The sequence below is a fragment of the Staurois parvus genome, unplaced genomic scaffold, assembly GCF_062004578.1.
Source record: "Staurois parvus isolate SC_StPar_1 unplaced genomic scaffold, SC_StPar_1.0 ptg000195l, whole genome shotgun sequence".
In the NCBI taxonomy this organism is placed as follows: Eukaryota; Metazoa; Chordata; class Amphibia; order Anura; family Ranidae; genus Staurois; species Staurois parvus.
The window spans coordinates 2493636-2512731 of NW_028317991.1; the positions used below are offsets into that span (position 1 = coordinate 2493636).

General features: G+C 40.2%; 1 protein-coding gene across 2 annotated transcripts in view; it reads left to right on the forward strand.

Moving 5' to 3' along the window:
* The window catches only part of PCP4 (Purkinje cell protein 4), a 130722-nt gene that overhangs the window by 66329 nt on the left and 45297 nt on the right, over positions 1–19096 (forward strand). The window lies entirely within an intron of this gene.

A 19096-nucleotide genomic window follows, 5' to 3' on the forward strand; every position in this document is an offset into this window, starting at 1 on the left:
GATGTAAGGTGGTCTCTGATCATCAGAGTTCTACTTTACATCCGAGTCCCCAGAGTCTTCCTTTGCATCAGGGTTCCCTGAGTTCCCCTTTACATCAGAGTCCCCCTTTACATCAGGGTTTCCAGAGTTCTTCTTTACATCAGAGTCTACAGAGTTCCTCTTTTCATCAGAGTATGCCGGGTTCCCCGTTACAGTGCAAGGGGGAACTCTCTGGACCCTGAAGAAAAGCTAAACTGATGTAGTCACAAAATTCAAATAAGTAGGTGGAGCATAGCTAGAACTCCTTCTGGATGCTGCAGAGAAGGACCCATGCACTCTGTGTGGAAGCAGTGACCATTCACCCAACATCCGACATGCTTCTTGCTTAGTCAGAGCTAGAGTTCTCCAATCAGCAGGGAGTATACGTTTTGCTGGTTGCAGAGGAAAGGGTGTGAAGCAGCAGATCTATGGTGGACCACTGCTTCCAAAAGAATACAGCAAGGGCCCTTCTCTATAGCAGGCTGGCAGGGGACAGACCTCTCTACACAGGCTATGGCTGCTTTCAAGAAAATTAACTGTAAGACTTTGCACACCTTTTGTATTATTGCACCTTCAATGTTCAGTATTTACCTCATTTGAACTGAAAGTTCAATTGGGACTTTATGCAGCCAATGGACCAGCATGATGGCTAGATTTCCATATTGTTCCATTGCAGGTGTTCTATAAATGTGCTGGCTGTTATAAGAAATTCTTTACTAACTAGAAAAGCTACAATTTCTGGGGACATTGTGTGAAGTGTTCTTGCCTCCACCATTAGTCTACAACTGGAGTGGGCGGAGTAACTGGGTGGAGTGGCTTGTCACTCTGCTGCCTGCTCACACACCTGGGTTCCTATGGCAACTCACTCTACAGCAAGGGCAGAGAAGTGCGTTTAAAAACAAACTGCTCCAACTTGCTCACTTCACTGGCGGTTGACATCTTCAAACGGTTGTAGTTTAAAAATGATAAATCCTACACTGAAGAGCTTTATATTGTGAGAATCACAAGACCCAGACCTACATTTCGATGCATAGTATGTCTCTGAAATATTAAAAATGAAGGCACAGTCGCAGTTTAGAAATTGCCCTTCAAATTTGAGGTGGTTAGAGTGGATTTCAATGAATGTCAATGGGCGGCATGAGTTGCAAACCAATGGTCATATTGTGAAAACTATCAGGACTATGTCTTAGCCGTGGACATTTTTAGTGGCAGCAGGGATAGCTGAACGTTTTGATATAAGATTTGTGTAGGTGGGCTTGAAAATGAGGGAGTGATGGCAGTTTAGAAATCATGTCCTGATTTTTCAGCTCACACTCTAGCTTTTGTCAGCTCCCACTCTAGTTTTGAACATTCCGCCATTCATTCCTATGGGGCCAACTTCACCACAAAAACGCCGATATTTCGTGAACCATTCGGCCAAACGTTCCACAAAGTAATAGCACACCAATCGGGAACAATCCGCACGTTTCAGTATATTGCTGTCTAATTAGTGTAAAAACTGTGGGAGGAGTTAGGGTGGTAAATTTGGCTATAATAAGAGTATATATGTGAGATAACAGTAAGTGGTCTTGCCATGCAAGAACACTTAGGGGTTTATTTGCTAAAGCTGGAGAGTCCAAAATCAGACTCCCTTCTGCATAGAAACCAATCAGCTTCTAACGTCAGCTTGTTCAATGAAGCTTTGGCAATGAAACCTGGAAGCTGATTGGTTTCTATGCAAAAGGGAGTCTGATTTTGGACTCTCCAGCTTTAGTAAATAAACCCCCTAATGACTAAAAGTAGACAGTGTGTGTGGGATGGGCAGCACTTAAACTCATGTAGCCTCAATGTCCAACCTCCCATTGGTTCACATTACCTTGTATAGAAACTGAAGGAAAGATGAAAGTGTTGCAAACCTGCAGCCAAATGCTTGCTTTCATAGTCTAATCTGCACTAGAAAAATGACAATAACTACTGGGCACCACCTTCATTTATAAACATAATAATATGTTCCACTGAACATGGCAAGAGATTTTTATAATACCTCATTTAGCTTGTCACACCATATCTCTCCTTTCCTTTGCCAGTCATAGGACTAATAGTGGACCGAGTAGGCAGATAATTGAAATTCAGCTTAGCATGCATTAAGACATTTTAAACCTTCCGCTGCTAGAACATGAAACAGATTTGTGTTATGGACATGTTGGGTGGTCAGGTCATGTTGTAAAGCAAGAAACCCTCATCTAGCCCATTACTCACAGCATGCTCAGTTCAGCGATTAACCCATGTTCTTCCAGCTGGTCCAAGCCACAGCAAAGCTATATATTACCAGAAAAACATCACCAGTTGTTCTCCATGAAATATTAAAAATAGGATTTTATTATGTTATTATAACTGGTATAAAATCGTGTGTACTCTCCAGCGCTTCAGGAAATGAATTGTCAAAGGAAAGCCAAGGGGACCAGGACAGAGGTGGCCTAAAGATAATGCTTGAGGGGTGCAGCCCTCCTCAAACGGGGGCATCAACCACTGGAAAAAGAGCAGACAGGTGGTGCACACACCTAGTGCATTATCCAAGATTTATTCAAAGATATAAAAGACAAAAACATACTCACAGACAAAGCAGCTCTGAGAAAAGGGACTCTTCCCCAAAATGCATCAGTTCCTGACCGCACTGACAGTTGGAACACCTTGCCCGCTGTTGTGGCCATCTCCATTATGCAAAAGCTTTTTATACATGCTTTGTCTGTGAGTATGTTTTTGTCTTTTATATCTTTGAATACATTGTGGATAATGCGCTAGGTGTGTGCGCCACCTGTCTGCTCTTTTTTCAACTGGTATGGAATGGTTAGTGAGGAATGCAAATAAGGACAACCGTGAAGGTCTAGTATAGTGTCTCTGTAGAGTGCAACATAATTGTACTGCAGTCATATTCAAAGATCAGGTAATGCTAGGGGAGTAGTATTCTATGTATAGAATGTGATAGAAATGAATGATCATGTCCACTGGTCAGTCATGTTGGGAGTGTAGTATTCTATGTATAGACTGTAATATAATTGTATCATGATCACATCCAGTGGTCGGTCATGTTGGGGGTGTAGTGTTCTATGTATAGAGAGTAATAGAATTGTATTATTATCATGTCCAGTGGTCGTCATGTTGGGGTGCAGTGTTCTATGTATAGAGTATAATAGAATTGTATTATGGTCATGTCCAGTGGTCGTCATGTTGGGGGTGTAGTGTTCTATGTATTAGAGTATAATAGAATTGTATTATGGTCATGTTGGGGGTGTAGTGTTCTATGTATAGAGTGTAATAGAATTGTATTATGGTCATGTCCAGTGGTCGGTCATGTTGGGGGTGTAGTGTTCTATGTATAGAGTGTAATAGAATTGTATTATGGTCATGTCCAGTGGTCGGTCATGTTGGGGGTGTAGTGTTCTATGTATACAGTGTAATAGAATTGTATTATGGTCATGTCCAGTGGTCGGTCATGTTGGGGGTGTAGTGTTCTATGTATACAGTGTAATAGAATTGTATTATGGCCATGTCTAGTGGTCGGTCATGTTGGGGGTGTAGTGTTCTATGTATAGAGTGTAATAGAATTGTATTATGGTCCCATCCAGTGGTTGTCATGTTGGGGGTGTAGTGTTCTATGTATAGATGTCATAGAATTGTATTATGGTCATGTCCAGTGGTCAGTCATGTTGGCGGTGTAGTGTTCTATGTATAGAGTGTAATAGAATTGTATTATGGTCATGTCCAGTGGTCATGTTGGGGGTGTAGTGTTCTATGTATAGAGTGTAATAGAATTGTATTATGGTCATGTCCAGTGGTCATGTTGGGGGTGTAGTGTTCTATGTATAGAGTGTAATAGAATTGTATTATGGTTATGTCCAGAGGTTGGTCATGTTGGGGGTGTAGTGTTCTATGTATAGAGTGTAATAGAATTGTATTATGGTCATGTCCAGTGGTCATCATGTTGGGGGTGTAGTGTTCTATGTATAGAATGTAATAGAATTGTATTATGGTCATGTCCAGTGGTCGGTCATGTTGGGGTGCAGTGTTCTATGTATAGAGTGTAATAGAATTGTATTATGGTCATGTCCAGTGGTTGTCATGTTGGGGGTGTAGTGTTCTATGTATAGACTGTAATAGAATTGTTTTATCATTATGTCCAGTGTACTCTGTTGGTTTGTGTCTATGTAGAGCTGTATAGTTCTATAATGAACGTGTTCATCGGTTATACTAGGGGTTGAAGCGTTCTATGTCTGTACAAAGCGTTATAGAATTAGCTGAGGCTGCTGACGTTGTCCCAATGTATTGGTATTTGAATAAGCCAATTCATCATCCAAGGTCAGCTCTTCCTCATTCAGTGTCTTATCTCTCTTGAATTCCTAGTCAGTGATTTTTCTGCTCTTGCTATATGAACAATTACTGTGCACTCCATTAAGTTGTAAATGGAAAAGCACAAGAATATAGTTCAACTATATTTCCACAGTGCCTAAGAGAAAATAGAAGTAAAAAATATAAAAAAATATATATAGACCAATAGACCGACAGATAGGAGGACATTTATATCATGGGTAAACAACAGACACATTGTAGGTTTTTTGTATACAGTACACTCTACTGTAGATAACATATATAGATGAACATACAAAAAAGTGCAGCGCAACGTTCCTGTGTTAAATTCTTCTATATACACCTATATGTGAATGTCACCTAATGAACGTCACCATGCTAAAAAAAAAAATATTATATATATATATATATATATATATATATATATATATATTCACAGTATTCACATGGGCAAGAAACTCAAACTGAAGAAATAAATAAGAAAACATATAGCCAACTGTTTTGCATGTGACACATGCATTATTCAATGTCCCAGTGATATAAGAAGAATATACACTCGTAATAATAAATATGTGGATTTGGTGAAATATATCCACTGTACGCTCACCTGAACAAATTGACCTATAAAATCAATAGGTCACTCTGCACTTTCCCCTTTAAGGGCTCTCCATTGTCTCCTTATGGTATCTCCAGATTTACCATCAGGCCACCTCCTCTCTTCAGATCCTGTTAATAGGTACAGCTTTGCAACACAATACCCATCAAGCACCTCCTCAGCTCAAAGAGATTAAAAAACTATCATCGTGTTTTACTTCTATTAAAATGTACACTTTAATAAATTAGTAAGAAACACACTCAGAAATGTACTTCACTTAGATGTTAGCACACAAAAAAAGTAAGATTATTTTAAATCAAAAGTACATTGCCCCCTAAGATCAGCATCACCTCTCAACTGCTCCATCTGGCTACTTCTGGGTATGCATGATGACGTCACAAGGCTCCGCCCTAGCACTCTGCTGTAGAATGCTTAGAAAGACACAGCATTTCATGAGTCTACAGTTCTCCCTGTGGAAATGTCTAAATTTCCTTTCATCACACAATAGGCACTGCAAATATGTGAACTTAAACAGAGAGAAAGGAAATAAATACTATCTATACAGGGATAGATTCCTCTGTCCACCTAACAAACAAAAAATATAAAAAGGCAATATTACACCTAAAAGGAAAAATCCATATGTAAGTCAATGTACCATTTCTAGCTTCATTCTCCAAAATGTTTTTTTATTGTAAACTGTCTGGCATTGGCAACACTCTATCTGAAAGCGGAGTTCCAGCCATTTTTGTGTTTATTAACCACTTCCAGTCCGGACACTATCACCCCCTTCCTGTCCAGGCCAATTTTCAGCTTTCAGCTCTATCACACTTTGAATGACAATTGCATGCAACACTGTACTCATATGAATTTTTTTTTATTTAGGCAGATAAAGCTTTAGTTTGGTGGTATTTATTCACCACTGGGATTATAATTTTTTTTGCTATATAAATGAAAATGTCAAAACATTTTGAAAAAAAGTGTTTTTCTTATAAAATGTTGTAAATAAATAATCTTTCTTCAAAAATCTTGCCCAAAATGTATTTAGTTATCTTTATAGATAAAAAAATAACCCAAATTAGTTTATAGCCAAAAATTATAATTAAAAAAAAATTTTTTTTACATTTTTATTTTATTTTTTTATATTATTATTTGTTTTTTTTACATGGTGACACTGTACTACTTGTGGGGGGTTATGAAGTTTTTTTTTTTTCTTTTTACACTGATTGCTTTTACACCCATAAAGGCTGTAAAATCAATAATTTCTCCTTCTCTCTGGCTGTATTCTTGCAGTCATTGAGAAATACTGTGTGAGCTGTGATTGGTCACAGCTTGTCATATGGTACAAGGCTGTTGTGAATAGCCCTGTACCATGTGACCTCTGTGATCATTCACAGATTTAACACGTAGTAAGCAATGATGTCAGAAGTGACATCCTGCTTACCACTCTTCATGTGATCACTGATTGGCTAATCAGTGATCACATGATCGGAACCTCGTACAGAGGTCCCGTCCGACGATCAGTGTTCCACTGTGTCCGAAGGGAGCGCACACAAGCAGGGGCGGGGAGGTTGTTTATAAACGGCCACCCGCCCCTGCACTGCTCCTGTCCAGTCGTTGGTGTACATGGGCCGGATGGGATGTGGTTAAAAGTCCCCCGGTAGCAGAATCAGAGAATTTAAATGGTTAAAGTGATCTATATACATGACTAGATCAATAGGAGGGGAAAGAGAGGATAAGACGAAATTGCGCAAGTCGCGCTGGGCATCCTGATTGGCCCAGCAGTCTTCTGGGAACTGTGAAGGTTTGGTTTGTCTAAATTTCACACCCACAGGCTGATTCAGTAGGTGCAGCATCAGTAACCTCCAGCAGTTGATCAAAAGGTATCTTTCAATCACATTGAAATCTGATTGGGCTCTGTAAACCCCAAATGCCCAACCTGCAGCCTGAGGGCCTCATGTAGTCCTTTGCCATTTATTGTGCACGCCTTGGGGTACCTGCAGATGGTAAAATTCAAAATACTAACAACAACTTACAAAGCCATCCACAACTCTGCCATCAGCTACATCACCAACTTGGTCTCAAAATATCAACCAATCCGCTCTCTTTGATCCTCCCAAGGCCTTCTGCTCTCTAGTTACCATCTCCTCCCTTGCTCACCTCCAGGACTTCTCCCGAGCTTCTCCCATCCTATGGAACTCCCTACCCCAATCTGTCTGGCTATCTCCTAATCTTTCCATCTTTTGACGATCCCTGAAAATATTTCTCGTTAAAAAAACCTATCCTGCTTCTACCTAGTAAACCGCCATTTATTTCCTCCATCAGCTCATCCCCCACACAGCTATTACCTTTTGTATCACTCAACCCTTCCTCCTAGATTGTAAGCTCTAAGGAGCCGGGCCCTCTGGTTCCTCTTGTACCAAATTGTATTGTAACTGCATAATATACTATATAATTCCTGTATTATAATAATACTTTGTTTCATCTAGCCTAGATCTTTGCTCAGACCAGTGAAGGTCAAATATTTGTTAGCCTGAGTTCTAGTAGTTAAAGTGGAACTTCACTCTCTCAATCAGCATTGACTATATCAGAGGCGGACTGGCAACTCATGGGGCCCCCGGGCAATAGGAGATCATGGGGCCCCTGTGTCCTCGCTCACACTCAAACCACACCCAAAAAAGCCTATGAAAGGTACCAGGGGCATCTCATGGGGCCCTCGGGTAGTGCCCAAATGGTCAGTCCGCCCCTGGACTTTATTGAACCATTATGTTGCTAGCATTACTAAATATATAGGAAGGTATATTATATTGTTTTACACTTTTTTTTACATTTCTTCAATTAATTCCTGCTTTCCTGGCCTGAGCAATGATGTCAAACATGCCAGGAGTCTTCAGGAAGGGGCTTTCTCAGCTAAGCACACCCTTCAGCCTGTATGCCTAAGCTAAGGGCAGATGGATTCCAGGAAGTAAATGCTACATGAATCATCTGCCCTTACCTAAGATGGCCACAGCTAGAAATGTTAGGGGAGGGGTGTTTTTTCAAAGTGATTTCTCATCAAAATAAAACATGGAGACGTGGATAGATGGACGAGTTTGCTTTGAATATTAGAAATGAATTGAGTAGCGTATTTGTTTTGTGGTGATCAGGCGCAGCATAGTTCTGCTTTAAATGCACTGTTTTAGTTCTTTCTAAATGTATTCCTTTTTTCTGTGCTATCCATCCTTTTTCACTTTTTTAGGTTTTTTTTTTCCCCCTCTGATCTTTAAATATGGACTTTGCTGAGAGAAACATCAAACGTGGCAAAATTGATGTGCTACAAATTGATTTGTAATGGGCTGGAATAGCAATGATCTCTAGCAGTCGTATGTCATGTGTCTCCATTCTACGACTCCTCCAATTTTTTAACAACTCCTATAGCATGTTGGCAGTTTTTGACCATCACTTGTATCATGTCCGTAGTCGTCAGCTGTCTCCTGCTGCATGTCTGGGAGCTTTCTGTAGCATTACAATTACTACGTTATGTGTAACCCTTTGAAGATGTCAGGGGCCACAGTTGTGGCCCTCTGCATCAAGAAGGTTGACCACCATAGATGTGGATAAATGCACTCTTTAAGGCTCCATTCTGAGCGTAGCGTTTTCCTTGTGATTTTCTGTGCATATTTTACTGTGATTTTTGTGCATTTTTTGCGCTTATCCATACAGTGTTTTTAGCCATTTTTTGAGCTCTGGCATTTTTTATTAGCCAATAGAGAAAAGTATCATCTGTTGCATTGTTTGTTGCTAGGTTTTTCTGTCTTTTTAGTTTTTCCATCAGTTTTTAGGTTTTTTTTATTATTATTATTATTAAACCCTGTTCCAAATTATTATGCAAATGATATTTTTCTCATTTCCCTAAATAATTGATGTAAATAACAGTCAGCATAATTCTCATGTTATCAACTATTAAGAGTATAATTCACATTTTATTGAACAAACCTCCTAATGATAACAGGATTTTTTTAAAACATAAAACACTTCCAATGACTGTTCCAAATTATTCCGCACAGTAAGTTTCAAAACACTTTATAGGTTGTAAAGAACTGAAAATTGTCATTTGTTGTGTTTGCAGCATATTTACTGAAATCAAAAGCTATTTCAGTCAAACGTTTAACAACATTTTAACTTTTTAAACATTTGAACAGGTCACGTTACATTGTAACATAGGACCCCGTATTTGATAGCAGCTTCACAAGTCTTGCATCCATTGAACTTGTGAGTTTTTGGACAGTTTCTGCTAAAATTTGTTTGCAAGATGTCAGAATAGCCTCCCAGAGCTGTTGTTTGGATGTAAACTGCCTCCCACCCTCCTATATCTTTTGGTTGAGGATGCTCCAAAGGTTCTCAATAGGATTGAGGTCAGGGGAGGATGGAGGCCACACCATGACTTTCTCTCCTTTTATCCCCATAGCAGCCATTGATGCAGAGGTATTCTTTGCAGCATGAGATGGTGCATTGACATGCATGAAGATGATTTTATTACGGAAAGCATAGTTCTTCCTTCTGTACCAGGGAAGAAAGTGGTCAGTCATAAACTCCACATACTTTGCAGAGGTCATCTTTACACCTTCGGGGACCCTAAAGGGGTTGACCAGCTCTGTTCCCATGATTCCAGCCCAAAACATGACTCCACCACCGCCTTGCTGACGTCGCAGCCTTGTTTGAACAGGGTGGCCGTCCACCAACCATCCACTACTCTATCCATCTGGACCATCCAGGGTTGCACAACACTCATCAGTGAACAGGACTGTTTGAAAATTAGTCTTCATGTATTTTTCTGCCCAATGTAGCCGTTTCTGCTTGTGAGTATTGATTAGTGGTGGCCAAATAGAAGGTTTATGCACAGTTGCAAGACTCTGGAGGACTCTACACCTTGATGTCCGTGGGACTCCAGAGGCACCAGCAGCTTCAAATATCTGTTTGCTGCTATGTAATGGTATTTTAGCAGCTGCTCTCTTGATCCGATGCATGGATCTGGCAGAAATCTTCCTCAATGTGCCTTTATCTGCATGAACCCGTCTGTGCTCTGAATCAGCCACAAATCTCTTCATAGTGCGATGATCACGCTTAAGTTTTCGTGAAATATCTAATGTTTTCATACCTCGTCCAAGGCATTGAACTATTTCACTCTTTTTGGCAGCAGAGAGATCCTTTTTCTTCCCCATATTTCTTGAAAATGGTGCTCTGCTTAATAATGTGGAACACCCTCCTTTAGTAGTTTTTCCTTAAATTGGGCTCGCTGGCCAATCTAATTATCACAGGTGTCTGAGATTGTTTTCAGTGATCAAAAGAGCCCTGACACACAATGTCATTATGAGTTAAACTGAAAAACAAAATATTTAATCTTTGTGACACTTAAATAGAATGTGCATAATAATTTGGAACAGGGTGTATTACTATTATTATTAATAATCTATTATTGTTTTGTTTTTTGTTGGAGTTAAGGTTAGGTTAGGGTTAGGATTAGGGGTTAGGGTTTGGGTTGGGGTTAGTATTGTATTTATTATTTATTTGTAGTAATATATATATATATATATATATATATATATATATTGTATTTAATTTATTATTTTCTTATTATTTATTTATTTATGTTGTTAGAGTTAATAATAATAATAATAATAATAATAATAATAATAATAATAAATGAATAAAGAGATGTAAAATAAATACACAAGTAAATAAAAAAATCATACATTAATACCATGTAATAATAAATAAATAATAATTAACCCCTAACTGTAACCCCCTAACCCTTAAACAATATATTAAATAAATTATTAGTATTATTATTAATAATACTAATAATAATAATAAAAAAATAAATACATGTAAAATAAATACACAAATAAATAAAAATAATCATAAAGAAATACTTATAATAATACTTAACCCACAACCATAACCTCCTAAAACCTAAAAAAAGTAATAGAATAATAATACCAATAATTTATTATTATTATTATTATTAATAACAATAATAATAATGTATTTTTTTGTTTGGATGTTTATTATTATTATTATTAATTGGGGTTAATTATTATTTATTTATCATGATTTTTATTTATGTGTGTAATTATTTTACATTTATTCATATTTTATTACAAAGTAAGCCATTGTCCATTAGAAAAAGGGGAGGGGGGTTGTGGTTACAGCTTGCCCACAACAGAGAAAACTAAGGTGGGAAACACACCCGTGCTTTATTCAAATAACTGAAGGACCCCCCAGAGACTGTACATAGGACCAAAACATAGAGAGACAGTCCTATTAGTGAAAGCCATAGTCTATTATTATTATTATTATACAGTATTTATATAGCGCCAAAGGGTTTGCTCAGCGCTGTACATTAGCGTGGGGGACAGAACATGAGGCAAAACAGTACAATACTATACACGAGAGGTTCGAGGGCCCTGCTCTTTCGAGCTTACAATCTAGGAGGGAGGGGATAGTGATACAGGAGGAAGTGGCTGTGGGGGATGGAGTGGTGGGAGGAGTGGAGGAGAACGGCTGTTAGGTGAGGGCGGGGTAGGCTTCCCTGAAGAGATGGGTTTTTAGGGTGTGCCTGAAAGTGAGGAGGGTAGGTGACAGTCTGATGGATTGGGGTAGGGACTTCCAGAGGATGGGGGAAGTCCTGGAGAAGTCCTGCAGTCGGGCGTGGGAGGAGGAGACTAGGGAGCTAGAGAGTAGGAGGTCCTGTGAGGAGCGAAGGGCACGGGTAGGGTGGTATTTGGGTATCAGGTCAGTGAGGTAGTTTGGGGCAGTGTTATGAATAGCTTTGTATGTCAGAGTTAGTAATTTGAATTTAATGCGTTGGGCAATCGGGAGCCAGTGAAGGGATTGGCAGAGGGGGGGTGGCAGAAGTGGAGCGGTTGGTGAGGTGGATGAGTCTAGCCGCTGAGTTCAGGATAGACTGGAGTGGGGATAGCATTTGTTTGGGTAGGCCAGTGAGAAAGGAGTTGCAGTAGTCCAGGCGTGAGATGATGAGGGAGTGAACGAGTTGTTTAGTGGTATCTGGGATGAGGAATGTACGTATCTTGGAGATGTTGCGGAGGTGGAGCCTGCATGACTTTGATAGTGATTGGACATGAGGTTGGAAGGAAAGGTTTGAGTCCAGGGTGACACCCAGGACTTTGACGTGTGGGGTGGGATTGATGGTGGCGTTGCTAGTCGTGCTAGTCCATGATTTACATTGCATTCACAACTGAAAACTACAAGCAGAAAGTGCCCGCTCACATTGATGTGGTGCGCTGACATGCCTTGTGTTTAGGCACTCCATTCATTTTGAATGGGCCATTAACACATGGTAAGCCCAGGTTGACAGGAACAAGTGCATAACCGTGTGCGTTCCCGACCTGCAGACAAAATGCGCTGCTCTTTAGCAGACGTACAGGGCTGCCATTCATTCTTAATGGCACCCCCACTCATTGGAAAACACAATGTGCTTTTTCATGTGCAAAAATGTTCATAAAAGCTTCCAGGGCTTCTTTACGCGCGTTTCTCATGAGAACAGCAGGGCATTCAAATAAATAGGCTGCTGTACCCGTGACATGCCTGCGCAAACGCACAGAAAATAATGCGAGCCCAGGCTAACACAGGTAAAAAAAATGGAGTTGCCACTTTTTTTTACAACATATAAAATGTTCACCAGCGTGCGTTGTGGTGCTCTACAATACAACTGTGTTATGGTGCCTTGAAATGCCATTCAAAATAAATAGCAGTGCAATATATGTAGGCGAAAGAGGCACAGCTCTATCATTTAGCCCATGTTGGGTAAGAAGCAGCCTCAGCCGTTGTTGTTCTGCAAACCACACCCCAAACGTGTTTCGTCCATGCCACTGGGGGCTTAGTCCAGTGAGTGGGGTGAAACGCGTCGGAAGGCGTGGTTTGCGGAGAAGCTTACATAGACTGGTCAGGAGACCACTTCACTGTTTTTTTTCACCTACATGTCTGATACTGTCTGGATGAGTGCATCTAGGCACCCCCACTCCTGAAGATCAATGGAATGATTTTCCTCCCTGTTTAGAGAGGGGCTCCAAGTCTTTCTCAGGCAGCAGTGCAATATAGCCATAGGTTGTGGTTATGCATGGTAAAACGCACGCTTTTTGCAGCGCAAAAGTGTTAATGCAGACAGTCCCGGTACTTATTTGATTGAACTTGGCAGTCTATTGGGTTTATTCAGTAAGGGCCGGTTCACACAGTAGAAACACAGTCCAGATGCCTTCCGGATGCGTTACTGCATGCGCGTTTTTGACTAGTTTTTGAGGCGTTCCAGTGCATTTTTATGTGTTTTTGACACCTTCCAGTACGTTTTTTATGCATTACAGTTCATTTTTCCCCTCTCTTTTTCTTCAGTTTAAATAGGGACATGTGTGTTCCAGTGCGTTTTTAGGCATTTTGGTGCGTTCCATTGCGTTCTGGTGCATTTTTTATGTGTTTTACTGTGTTCCAGTGCAGTTCTGTGCAGGAAAAATGCAGTCTGTTCTACTTTTTTTTTCTGCACCTGGAACTACAAGCACTGATGTGAACTATGACACTGACAACCATATAACCTACTTTCTGTGCATTTTGGATGCAGAAAAAAAAGCAACTGAAATGCATGTAGTATGAACCGGCCCTAAGTCTAGGTTCACACCTATGCATTTTCTGCTGCATTTTGTAGAAATGCACAGCAGTCCATTTAACATGATTTACTATGGGACACGTTCACATCTCTGCATTTTTTGGAAAGGGTCAGGGACTTTTTGAAACGCAACATGTTGTATTTTTTGCAAGTTTTTGAAGTTCTGTGGACTTCAATGGAGATGCATTTTTTGTGTTTTTGAGGAATTTTTGATGCATTTAGTGTTTTGTTCTTGAAATAAAAAAAACCCGGCAAAACACAAAAAATGTGTCAAAAACGCATATGCAAAAAAACGCAAAATGCACTGCAAAAAGCTCTGCAGAAACAGATCAAAGTCAAACTGCATAGGTGTGAACCCAGCCTCAGGGGCGGTTCACACTATAGAAATGCAGTCCAGATGTATTTCAGATGCGTTTCCACATGTGCGTTTTTGACTCGTTCCAGTGCATTTATTATGCATTCCAGTTCATTTTTCCCCCCTTTCTTTTTCTTCAATTTAAATAGGGACATGTACGTTCTAGTGATTTTTTGTGTTTTGGTGTGTTCCAGTGTGTTCCGGTGTGTTTGTGATGCGTTTTACCACGTTTCAGTGCAGTTCTGTTCAGGGGTGGACTGACCATTCGAGCACTCGGGCACTGCCCGAGGGCTCGGGGTCAGTAGGGGCCCCATGAAATGCCCCTGGTACCATTTTTATAGGCTTTTTTGAGTGTGGGCAAGGACACAGGGGCCCCATGATCCCCTATTGCCCCGGGGGCCCCATGATCCCCTATTGCCCCGGGGGCCCCATGAGTTGTCAGTCCGCCCCTGGTTCTGTGCAGCAAAAATGCAGCCTGTTCTACTTTTTTTTCTGCAACTGGAATGCACTGATGTGAACTATGACAACTATATAACCTACTTTCTGTGCGTTTTGGATTCAGAAAAAAAGCAACTGAAAGGCATGTAGTGTGAACTGGCCCTAAGACAATGCAAAGAGCAATGTTGGTGTACAGTGCAATATGTAAACCCAAAGCCTCCAATTCTGGACTTTTTTTTTTTATTAGATGGTGTTTTGTTGTGTATTAATGCACTTTGCGACTCCTCAGCGCTCCTTACCCGGCCTACTGAACAAGTCTAAATGAATGACCATAAAACAAGCGGCAGCTATGCGTGTCCATGAATGTAAACACTAAAAACAGTACAAACTGAATTAGGTAGTATTTGCGGAACGCAGAGTTCCTTAAATCTTGTGAAGGTCAGGCAGGAAAAATATATCCCTTTAAATCATAGATAATTGCTGAATCAGACAAGCTGCCAAGATTCGGATCAGGACAGGAGCGGATGTTGGCGCTGTTCCCAGTAAGGTGTTTCAGGAATCGATGGAAGACAATGCAGCTTGTGCCGCTGCAGCTCAGCCCTGCGATGTCTCTGAGTCGATAGTTTAATAATTATGAATCTGGCGGGGTTGGTGGCGGTACAGTGGAGTGGTGCAGAGAACGTGTTCAGAGAGCAGGATTGCTGGGGAAGGTTTAACATTCCTTCTTACAGGTCTTTTTCTTGTACTTCTTGGTGATGAAAAGTTTATTACTCCTTTTATGCAGCCTTCAGCATTTCATATTTATAACAATGCTGCTGTCCGACAAAATGGATGGAAAAGTTTACCGTTGAGCAACAATAAAAAAAAAATATATATATATATATATATATATACAGTTGCAAGAAAAAGTATGTGAACCCCTTGGGATTACATGGAGTTTTGCATGAATTGGGCATAAAATGTGCTCTGAACGTCATCTAAGTCACAACAATAGAAGAACACAGTCTGCTGAACATAATACTACACAAACATTAGATGATGCCATGGTTTAATTGCACATAACATGTAAACATTCACAGTTCAGGGAGGAAAAAGTATGTGAGGCCCTAGCTTAATGACTTCTCCCAGAGCTAATTGGAGCCAGAAGTGAGCCAACCTTGACTCCAATCAGTGTGATGATATTGGATGTGTTGCTGACAGCTGTCCTGCCCTTAAAAAACACACACCTGTTTTGGGTTTACTGGTTTCAAGAAGCACTGTCTGATGTGAACCATGCCTTGCAGAAAAGAGCTCTCAGAAGACCTACGATCAAGAATTGTTGACTTGCATGAAGCTGGAAAGGGTTACAAAAGTATCTCCAAAAGCCTTGATGTTCAATTCGTCCACGGTAAGACAGACTGTCTACAAATGGAGAACGTTTAGCACTGTTGCTACTCTCCCTAGGCGTGGTCATCCTGTAAAAATGACTGCAAGAGCACAGCGCAGAATGCTGCATGAGGTAAAGAAGAATCCCAGAGTGCCAGCTAAAGACCTACAGAAATCTCTGGCACATGCTAACATTTATGTTGACACATCTACAATAAGGAAAACATTAAACAAGAATGGAGTACATGGGAGGACACCACGGAGGAAGCCATTGCTGTCCAAAAAGAATATTGCAGCACGTTTGAAGTTTGCAAAAGAGCACCTGGATATTCCATAGCACTACTGGCAAAATATACTGTGAACAGATGAAACCAAGATTGAGTTGTTTGGGAAAAACACACAACACTATGTGTGGAGAAAAAAAGGCACAGCACACCAACATCAAAACCTCATCCCCATTGTAAAACATGTCGGAGGGAGCATCATGGTTTGGGGCTGCTTTGCTGCCTCAGGGCCTGGACGGATTGTTGTCATTGATGGGAAAATGAATTCCAGAGTTTATCAAGACATTTTGCAGGAAAACGTACGACCATCTGTCCGCCAACTGAAGCTCCGCAGAGGATGGGTGATGCAACAGGACAATGACCCAAAGCATACAAGTAATTCAACAAAACAATGGCTGCAACAGCACAGAATACGCCTTCTGGAGTGGCCTAGTCAGAGTCCTGACCTCAACCCGATTAAAAAGCTGTGGCATGACCTTAAGAGAGCGATTCACACCAGACATCCCAAGAATATTGCTACAATGAAACAGTTTTGTGAAGAGGAGTGGTCCAAAATTACTCCAGATCGTTGTGCAGGTCTGATCTGCAACTACAGGAAAGGTTTGGTTGAGGTTATTGCTGCCAAAGGAGGGTCAACCAGTTATTAAGTCCAAAGGTTCACATACTTTTTCCTCCCTGCACTGTGAATGTTTACATGTTATGTGCAATTAAACCATGGCAACATCTAATGTTTGTGTAGTATTATGTTCAGCAGACTGTGTTCTTCTATTGTTGTGACTTAGATGACGTTCAGAGCACATTTTATGCCCAATTCATGCAAAACTCCACGTAATCCCAAGGGGTTCACATACTTTTTCTTGCAACTGTATATATATATATATATATATATACACACACACACATAAATTATATATATATATATATATATATATATATATTTATTTATTTATTGCTGGGGAAGGTTTAATATTCCTCCTCACAGGTCTTTTTCTTGTACTTCTTGGTGATGAAAAGTTTATTACTCCTTTATTACGCCTTCAGCATTTAATATTCATAACAATACTGCTGTCCGACAAAATGGATGGAAAAGTTTACTGCTGAGCAACAATAAAAAAAAGAATATATATATATATATATATATATATATATATATACACACATACATTTTATTTTTATATATATATATATATATATATATATATACATACACATATATCATATATATATATATATTTATTTATTTACAGTGAAAGAAATAAGTATTTGCTCCTCTGCTGATTTTGAATGTTTGCCCACTCACAAAGAAATGATCAGTGTAAAAATCGAATGGTAGATGCACTGATTTTCATGTTCATGAGGGACATAAGTATTTAATCCCCTTCACAAAACATGACTTAGTACTTGGTGGTAAATCCCTTGTTGGCAATCACAGAGGTCAGACGTTTCCTGTAGTTGGCCCCCAGGTTTGCACACTTCTCAGGAGGGATTTTGGCCCACTCCTCTGGGCAGATCCTCTCTAAGTCATTAAGGTTTGGTGGCTGACGTTCGGCAACTCGAACTTTCAGCTCCCTCCACAGATTTTCAATCAGATTAAGGTCTGGAGATTGGCTAGGCCACTACAGGACCTTAATGTGCTTCTTCTTGAGCCACTCCTTTGTTGCCTTGGCCGTGTGTTTTGGGTCATTGTCAAACTGGAACATCCATCCACGACCCATTTTCAATGCCCTGGCTGAGGGAAGAAGGTTCTCACCCAAGATTTGATGGTACATTGCTCCATCCATTGTCCCTTTGATGCGGTGCAGTTGTCCTGTCCCCTTAGCAGAAAAACACCTCCAAAGCAGAATGTTTCCATCACCATGTTTGACAGTTGGGATGGTGTTCTTGGGGTCATAGGCAGCATTCCTCCTCCTCCAAACACGGTGAGGTGAGTTGATGCCAAAGAGCTCGATTTTGGTCTCATCTGACCACAACACTTTCAACCAGTCCTCCTCTGCATCATTGAGATGTTCAGTGGCAAACTTCAGACGGGCCTGGACATGTGCTTTCTTGAGCAGAGGGACCTTGCGGGCACTGCAGGATTTCAATCCTTGTCGGCGTAGTGTGTTACCAATTGTTTTCTTGGTGACTGTGGTCCCAGTTGCCTGGAGATCATTGAAAAGATCCTCATATGTAGTTCTGGGATGATTCCTCACTGTTCTCATGATCATTGACACTCCACGAGGTGAGATCTTGCATGGTGCACCAGACCTAGGGAGACTGACAGTTGTTTTGTGTTTCTTCCATTTGTGAATGATTGCACCAACTGTTGTCACCTTCTCACCAAGCTGCTTGGCAATAGTTTGGTAGCCCAGTCCAGCCTTGTGTAGGTCTAGAATCTTGTCCCTGACCTCCTTGGACAGCTCTTTGGTCTTTGCCATGGTGGAGAGTTTAGAATCTGATTGTTTGATTGCTCCTGTGGACAGGTATCTTTTATACAGGTAACAAAATGAGATTAGCAGCACTCCCTTTAAGAGACTGCTTCTAATCTCAGCTTGTTACCTGTATAAAAGACACCTGGTAGCCAGAAATCCTGCTGAATGATAGGGGATCAAATACTTATCTGAACATGCAAGTCAGTGCATCATTTATTAGACATGCATTTCTTTTGAATTTTTTGTTGCTATTCTGTCTCTCAGTGTTGCAATACACCTACCATTCGATTTTAGTCCAATCATTACTTTGTGAGTGGGCAAACAGTCAAAATCAGCAGGGGATCAAATACTTATTTCCTTCACTATATATATATATATATGTATAAATTTATATATATATTTATATATATATATATATATATACAGTATATATGTGTGTGTGTATACATATATATATATAAAAAAACAAAAATAAATATATATAACGATTGGTAAAATTCTTACTCCAGTACTTGCAGTTTAAAACTTTCAAACTTTCAGGCTCCATTCAGACTTTGCAATTTGGAATTGCAGGGCACCATGCCTTTAAAACTTGTGTAAAGTTTGTCGCCTGAAAAGGAGCAGGAGCTTCTT